Below are 8969 nucleotides of genomic sequence, written 5' to 3' on the forward strand. Positions count from 1 at the left end.
TTAGCCAGCATACATGTCACCCTGTCAAGCTATAGAAATAAACTGATGAAAAGTTACTGTTATAGTAATACATTAAGTGACAAGTATGGGTGCTAAAACAAGCATTGTCTTGCATTTTACAGGATCGGAGAATTAATTTTTTTTCTCATTTAAGGTTATTGTCATCATATCTTTGATAGTCTATTAGCAGACTCTTAACTAGTCTAAGTATTAGATGATTAAACCTTGTCAGCACGAGCCTTTGTCATCCCCTTTTGGTTCACTCATGATAGGACCTCATTATTGGTCATCTTTAATAGCTGTGTTTGATCATTTTCCTTATATTATAATTAACAAGTAACTAGTGCTTTCACGTGTTTCCTTAGAAACCTATTCTGTTTACAAGCTTGTAGTTAGCACAATGGAATGGTATAGAGTGCTTTTGAAATAAACCCCTGTGTATCTATTAAAAAGCCAACCATATATGCAATAGTCGAATAGATGCAGCATATACCACACACGGTGTGCATGCCTGCAATCTCAGCACTCAGAAGGCAAAAGCAGGAGGACTGCTACAAGGACACAGCCAGTTTGTTCTGCATAAGGAGTTCTAGGCAGGCCAAGGCTACATAGGAAGATACTATCTTCAAAGCAAGTACACAAAGAAGAAGCACAATGTAACCATGCTAAACATTAAATGTTATAAATGCAATGTTTTTTCAATCTAAACTCCTCAATTTTAAGGGAAACGTGGGATTGCTGTTCAAAATAACATGATTTGTATCATTGTGAATATTGAATTTTAAATTTTACCTTGTTTGGTCTTGATAAAGTGTGTAATTAAGTGCAGTTCCAGGGGATCCAACACCCTCACACAGACATGTGCAGGCAAAACACCAATGCACCTATAATAAAAATAAATAGTTATGGAATTGTGTGTAATGTTAATGGAGCTATTCAGATTATGAAATGGCATCTTCTATTTGTGTCTTTTTGAAGTACATTAGTAAAGGTTCCATGGCTTTGGGTTAGATATTGAGGATGGATAGGTACCCAGAGCCTTGTGCATTCTAAATAAGCACCATACTGTACCATACCATACCATGCCACGCCATACCATACCATACCATACCATACCATACCATGCCATACCATACCATGCCATACCATGCCATACCATACCATACCATGCCATACCATGCCATACCATACCATACCATACCATACCATACCATACCATGCCATACCATGCCATACCATACCATACCATACCATACCATACCATGCCATGCCATGCCATGCCATACCATACCATACCATGCCATACCATGCCGTACCGTACCATACCATACCATGCCATACCATGCCACGCCATGCCTTGTCATACCATACCATACCATACTATGCCATGCCATGCCTTGACATACCATACCATACTATGCCATGCCATACCATGCCATACCATACCATGCCATGCCATACCATGCCATACCATAGCATACCATAGCATACCATAGCATAGCATAGCATACCATACCATGCCACGCCATGCCTTGCTATACCATGCCATGCCATACCATACCATACCATAGCATACCATACCATGCCACGCCATGCCTTGCCATACCATGCTATACCATACCATATCATACCGTACCATACCGTACCATACCATACCATACCATACCATACCATGCCATACCATGCCTTGCCATACCATGCCATACCATACCATACCATACCATACCATACCATGCCATGCCATGCCTTGCCATACCATACCATACCGTATCATACCATGCCATACCATACCATACCATACCATGCCATGCCATGCCATACCGTACCATAGCATACCATACCATACCATGCCATACCATACCATACCATGCCATGCCATGCCATGCCATACCATGCCATACCGTACCATACCATACCATACCATGCCATGCCATGCCATGCCATACCATACCATACCATGCCATACCATACCATACCATACCGTGCCACGCCATGCCTTGCCATACTATGCCATGCCATGCCATACCATACCATACCATACCATACCATACCATGCCATGCCACGCCATGCCTTGCCATACCATACCATGCCATACCATACCATACCATACCATACCATGCCACGCCATGCCTTACCATACCATGCCATACCATACCATAGCATACCATACCATGCCATGCCATGCCACGCCATGCCTTGCCATACCATTACCTTTCAGTTAAGTCCCACACCTAATCTTTGGCATTTTTATAGATTTCTCTCCCAGTTCATCATATTTCATTCACATTTAGTTATTTTTCTGAAATGCATTGTGATGCTAACAACATTAACTTTAGTATGCCCAACCCTTCTTATTGTACAACAAAGCATAAGAGCACTGTGATGTTAGGCATATAAGTATCCTTAAACTTCCCTACACTCTTTAGCCAATCTTAATCCCCAACTGGCCTCAGAGGGATGAACAAAGAACTTATCCCCTGGAACTAGATAGTCGTGCAGACCCTTGTTTATTGCCCTAGAACTCCCGAATCAGAGTCTACATTGACAGTGTATGTAGCAAGAGCCTCTCTTGTGTGTTTACATTAGATCTGGAGGTCTGCATTCAAGAACGTCTCTACCAAGTCTTGCAGCATAAGACATGGTTTTGAACAGAGGATGTGTGATCATGTAACAAATAGAGAAAAAGTTACTTACTTTCTATGTTTAACATAGCTTCATGGTTTTTGTTTGCTTTTAAGGTACCAATGCTGTGGAAGAATGGACAGGCTTCCCACACGAAGGCACCATTGGCCAATTGTCCCTATATCTATTTGGCTAAATATGCAAATTTCATCTTCAGTGATGGGAATCAAACCCAGCAGTATGAAGAATTTTGAGTAATCACCAAACTTAGGCTTAAAGCAAGACACAGTATAGTCTAGGATATAGGCTGCTGTAACTAATACAAATTACTATTAACCTTTAAGTAATTAAAAGGGAAATATTTTCTGCCAAAAACTCAGAATAAGTTCATGGGAAGTTTTTATTTACATATTTGGGTTGTCCAACTTATCACATAATCCCATTAATCATTTGATATTCTGTCTCAGAAAATTTAGAGAAATCTTAAGATTTAAAAATTTCCAAGTCACTTTATCATGCTAAGCTGTATTTGGGAGCAGGTTTTTTTTTTTTTTTTTAAAGCATCCTTTCTGCTGGGAAACTGGCTTCAGATAAGAGAGCTGTACTGGCTATGAGTTCATTATGAAGGTCAAGTAGCCTACAGCTGAAGGTCATCATCCATTTCTGGAAGGCTTTAATCCTAATTCTAGACTTCGTCTCCCATTGGAAAATAAGTATGAACACTGAAGCCAAAGTGTACTGTTGAAAACAACTGGATAAAAAATTCTGTCAGAACTAATATGATGTGCTGGCAAAGAACTTCTATCAGGAGATTTGTGCTAAGTTTTATGAAGATTGCTTGCTTTTTAACTACTTATTCTATTTTGTGGTTACTAAGTTTCTAAGCATTTTTGATGGATCATTGGATTGCCCCTCTCCTTTACACCTGTGTCATCGCTGTGTCTTTTCATCAAAACTATAACTGTCGATATATATATAAATATTTTCCTCAACTGCCTATCAAGATTAAATTATGCAAATCATTTAAAAAATCATATACTTTTGGAAGCTTAGTTTACCGTGAACTAAATAGTATGCTGTTTTGAAGTGTAGTTTAAGGTAAACTAAAATAATGTGAGTTTTGATGCCAAAAAATTTGGCCTCGGTGAGTATGCTCAGAAGCTCATGTGCCTTGTATGCACTATTTAAAAAAAGAAAAAAATGTCTCATAAAAAAAAAAACAACAACAACAACCTGGGAACTAAGTTTTATAAATTAATCATTAGTAAGCTGTGTGGTTCTTTTGGTACTAATTTTAAGAATTTTGGATAGATTAGATTTTTTTTCTTTAAAAAGAAAAATTAACTAAATAATTGACGAAAGCAAGAATTCACTACAAACTAAAAGACTGGGAGACAATCGAATAATGAAAGCTCCTTGAAATTGCTCCTTCTGGCTAAGCTGTTGTAGTGTGTTTAGGGAAGAGCGGATGTCAACCCAGTTCGCTGTGTGTTCTACTAGGGTGCAGTTCTGTGAGAGACGGTGACGGTCACATTCACATATTTCAAGCTAGAGAGTTTGATCTGACAATCCACTTCGAAAGCCTCAGAGGATGGGTTATGCTTTCCCCTCTCTCGTCAAGCATGTTTTGGTCATTTGTTATTACCAGAAGTGCCAGACTGGAGCCTACAGCTCCTGCGGAAGTACTGGGCAGCAGCATGTGGTGTATGGGAAGATCTATGCAGCAGGTTTTTCTGATAGCACAGTGCTCCTTTTTCTGTTTTCCAGGACCGGAGTCTGTTAGGCATGTCCTTGTATCAAAGTGGAAGCAGGTGGGGATCGGGGAGGTTTTAATTTTTACCCTGCTATAATACTGTTATTCTTCTCTCTTTAGGCTGTTATGTACTTATTTTAAATACTTAAGCCTATTCATCTTAGAATCAAATTGGACAACAAATTTAAAAAATAAATTTTTTTTTCAATACATTGTAATGGTTTCTTCTGTTTCCATCCAGTTGTTTCATCTTTAAAGTTTGTGGCCATGTTGTTCTGACTAATGGGATGCATGATTTTGGAATGACTGTGTGTCTCGTCTTGTGTGCCATCTTGCCCGTGCACCTCTGCACTCTATACAACATCTTAGACACTTTGCTTTAAAAGATGTAATGGCTTAAATCAGATTTGTACAGATATACACGTCAACAGTCCTGATTTATGTTTAAACTGATTTCCATTTTACTTGTTTTAAGACCTCTTTCTGCATAGGCAACAAAATAAAGGAGTTGTGTAGTGGATGTATATAGGTTTTTGTTTTGATCCCAAGTGTGAGATATGTAATGGATATAAACATGTTTTTGTTTTGATCCCAAGTGTGGGATGGGGAACAGACTTGTCAGAGAACAGGTGATGTTTATCTACTAGAAAACAAGTACCTTGTGTGGGGGCTTTGTTTTTGTTTTTGCCAGCTGAAACACATCTTAGTATCTGAGGATATATATATATATATATATATATATATATATATATATATATATATATATATATATGAATCCAAAACAGGAGATGGGGGCTTTTTCGGTCTTGATATTGTTTGGTTGTTCATTACTCCACGTCGGGATGCTCCTAGAGAGAGCCACTCCAGAGAACACTGCAGGGGTCCAGGTTCTTGCTGCTGTTCCAGGTTCCAGCAGCAACTTTTGTTGAATTGCTGATCTGCTGAAATCCTGCCGACTATGCCAGAGGAATCACTTCCAGGAACTGAGTCCAAAAAGGTCTACTTTTCCTGTTCTGATTAACCTCTTTTCTCTCCTATCTAGGGTAGGTGGGTTGGAAGGGAGGTATAAGCAGTAAAGAACCTCAAATAAAGTAGGTATAGAAAAGATTCAAAGCCTATAGAGTTCCTCATTACTCAAAAAGGGCCATAATCTTTTATGGCTTATAAAGAGCTATGGCTTACATTACCTTAGGCAGAAGGCATAACAGTGTAAGAAACTTTCTCCTGTAAGAAATGGAGGAAAAACTGGAAGTAAACAAAAACATGTTTGGAAAAGCATAAATTTGCAGGACTCTTGAAGACACCACCTCAGCCATTGTAGAAACAGTAAAGGACTGCAGGAGTTGGGCAAGAAGGAAGACTCTGATTGGTTGAACTGCCTGCAACTGTACAGAGAGCTCAGCTTTCCTGAGTCTTCACCCTTTGGTGAAGGTTGGAATGGGGTTTTTGTTTTGTTTGGGGGGTTGTTGTTGTTGTTGTTGTTGTTTGTTTATTTGTTTTCTTTTTTATTCAATGCAGGGACTTCTGAGTCATCTCTGCTTTTGTAACTCATCCGCCATATTCCTGTTAGTAACCCAAATAATTACTCACTATTTATTGTTACTAGTAACTAATTATATGTAACTAAATAACTGTTACAATTAATATTAGATATGGAGAGAGTGGGCAGCCATGTGTTGTCTCTGGTTTAAGTGGAATTGCTTTAAGTTGCTTTCCATTTAATTTGACGTTGGCTATTGGCTTACTGTATATTGCCTTTACTATGTTTAGGTGTGATCATTGTATTCAGGATCTATCCAAGGCTTTTATCATGAAGGAGTGTTAGATTTTCTTTAAGTTTTTTTCAGCATGTAATGAGATGATCCTCTGTGTGTGTGTGTGTTTGTTTTCTTTCACTTTATTTATATGGTAGATTATATTGATGGATTTTATATGTTGAATCATCTTTGCATCACTGGGATGACATGTATTTGGTCATGGTGGATGATGTTTTTGGGGTGTTCTTGGATTTGGTTTTAGAGTATTTTATTGAGTATTTTTTGCATCAATGTTCATACAGAAAATTGGTCAAAAAATTCTCTTTGTTGAGTATATGTGAAGTTTAGAAATCAGGGTGACTGCGGCCTCATAGACTGATTTTGGCAATATAAGGAGTATTGATATTAGCTTTTCTTTGAAAGTCTGGTAGAATTTGGCACTACAACTATGTGGCACTGTTTTTTGTTTGTTATTTTGTTGCAAGACTTTTAATGACTGCATCTATTTCCTTGGGAGTTATAGGTCATTCATCTGATCTTTGATTTAACTTTGGTAAGAGGTGTCTATCAAGAAAATCATGCATTTCTTTTAGGATTTCCAATTTTATTGTGTACAGCTTTTTGAAGTAAGACCTAATGATTCTTTGGATTTCCTTGATGTCTGTTGTTATTTCTGATTTTGTTAATTTGGATATTTTCTATCTGTTTTTTAGTTAGCTTGACTAAGGGTTTGTCTATTTTGTTTTCTAAAAGAAAAAAAAACAACACAACAAAGACATATGCTCAACCATGTTCATAGCAGCCTTATTGATAATAGCCAGAATCTGGAAACAACCTAGATGTCCCTCAGTTGAAGAATGGATAAAGAAACTGTGGTACATTTACACTATGGAATACTACTCAGCTATTAAAAACAAGGAAATCCTGAAAATTTCAGGCAAATGGATGGAACTAGAAATGTTCATAATGAGTGAGTTAACCCAGACCAAAAAAGATACACATGGTATATACTCACTTATAATTGGACACTAGCCCAACAAGGATGTCCCCTGAAAGTCTTCACTTATTAAATGATTGGGATAGATGCTAGGACTTCTTACTGGGACTACAGGTGAGAGAGGTATGGTAGAATGGGGAAATAGAAGGACCCAGAGGGTCCTAGAAACCTACCAGACCATCAGGGCTGGCAGATCTGGATCCAGGGGGGTTTGCTCAACTACTGTACCAACCGAGGACAATGCATGCAGTAAACCTAGCCAATGGACAGCACATTCTCCACAGTTGTGTGGTGACCAGAAACTGACTTGGATATGAACTCTATTGCTCCCTATTTGACCACTTCCTCTTGGTGGGGAGGCCTAGTGGCACTCAGGATGGGTAAAGCAGGCTACCAGGATGAGTCCTGATAGGCTGTGATCACATGGTAGTAGAGGAGGTCCCTGTCTGTCATAGACCTAAGGGAGGGGAATAGGGTGAAAGAGGGAGGGAGGGAGGAGGAATAGGAAGATACAATTGAGGAGATAACAGTTGAGTTATAATCTGAATAAATTAAATTAAAAAAACAACTCTTGCTTTCGTTGGTTCTTTGTATTCTTATCTTTGTTTATAATGTATTGATATCAGCACTGAGTTTGATTATTTTCTGCCATCTACTCTAATTGGTTGTATTTGCTTATTTTTATTCTAGAGCTTTCAGGTGTGTTGTTATTACTAGTATGTTATCTTTCAAATATCTTCATGAAGGCACTTAGAGGTATAAAATCCTCATAGTAGTGTTTTCATTGTGTTCCATAAGTTTAGGTATGTTGTGCATTCATTTTCATTAAATTCTAGAAAGTCTTTCTTATTTCCTTTATACAGTGGTTAGTGGGTAGTGTTGTGTTGTTCCGTTTCCATCAGTTTTTAGGCTTTCTGTTGTTTCTGAAGTCCAGCTATAACCCAAAAGAGAATGATAAAATACAGGGGGTTATTTCAATTTTCATCTATCTGTTGCAACTTGCTTTGTGGCCAAGTATATGGTTGTGCTGGAGAATATCCATGAGGTGTTGAGAAGGTATGTTTTTTGTGTTTGGGTGAAATGTTCTGTAGTTATCGATTAGGTCCATGTGATTCATAGTGTCTGTTAGTTTCATTATTTCTCTGGTTGATTTCTGTCTTGATAACCTGTTCATTGGTGAGAGTGGAGTATTGAAGTCCCCCACTATTAATTGTGGGTATTGATATGTGACTTAAGCTTTAGTAATATTTCTTTTATAAATGTGGGTGCCCTTGCATTTGGGGGCATAGATATTCAAATTTGAGGTGTTATCTTGGTGGGCTTTTCATTTGATGAGTATTACATATCTTTTCCCATATCTTTTACTTTATTTTGATTGAAAATCTATTTTATTAAATATTAGAATAGCTATTCCAGCCTGCTTCTTGGGTGCATTTGCTTGGAAAATCTTTTTCCAGGGCTTTCCTCTGAGGTAATGTCTTTCTTGTATGCAATAGAATGATGGATCTTGTTTTTACATCCATTCTGTTAGCCTATGTCTTTTTATTGGGGAATTGATTCCATTGATGTTGAGAGGTATTAGTGACCAATGATTGTTACTTTGTTATTTTGATGTTAGTGGTGGTAGTCGTGTGTGTGTGTGTGTGTGTGTGTGTGTGTGTGCTTCCTTTTGGTTTTGCTAGTGTGTAATTATTTCCTGTTTTCTTGGGTGTAGTTAACCTCCCTGAGTTGTAGTTTTCCTTCTAGTATCTTCTATAGGGCTGGATTTGTGGATATTGTTTAAATTTGGTTGTCATGAAATATCTTGTTTCTCCATCTACAGTGATTGAAATTTTATAG

General features: G+C 37.9%; 1 protein-coding gene across 3 annotated transcripts in view; it reads left to right on the plus strand.

The window, feature by feature from the left end:
* The window catches only part of ZDHHC2 (zDHHC palmitoyltransferase 2), a 60515-nt gene extending 55929 nt beyond the window's left edge, over nt 1-4586 (plus strand). For all 3 annotated transcript variants that reach the window (XM_084759676.1, XM_084759677.1, XM_084759678.1), the window contains one exon: nt 2740-4586. The gene's annotated coding sequence lies outside the window, so the exon portion shown is untranslated. The remainder of the gene's footprint in view (nt 1-2739) is intronic.
* The last annotated feature ends 4383 nt before the right edge of the window (nt 4587-8969 follow it).

This window comes from Acomys minous (assembly GCF_964271855.1).
Source record: "Acomys minous genome assembly, chromosome: 15".
Classification (NCBI taxonomy): Eukaryota; Metazoa; Chordata; class Mammalia; order Rodentia; family Muridae; genus Acomys; species Acomys minous.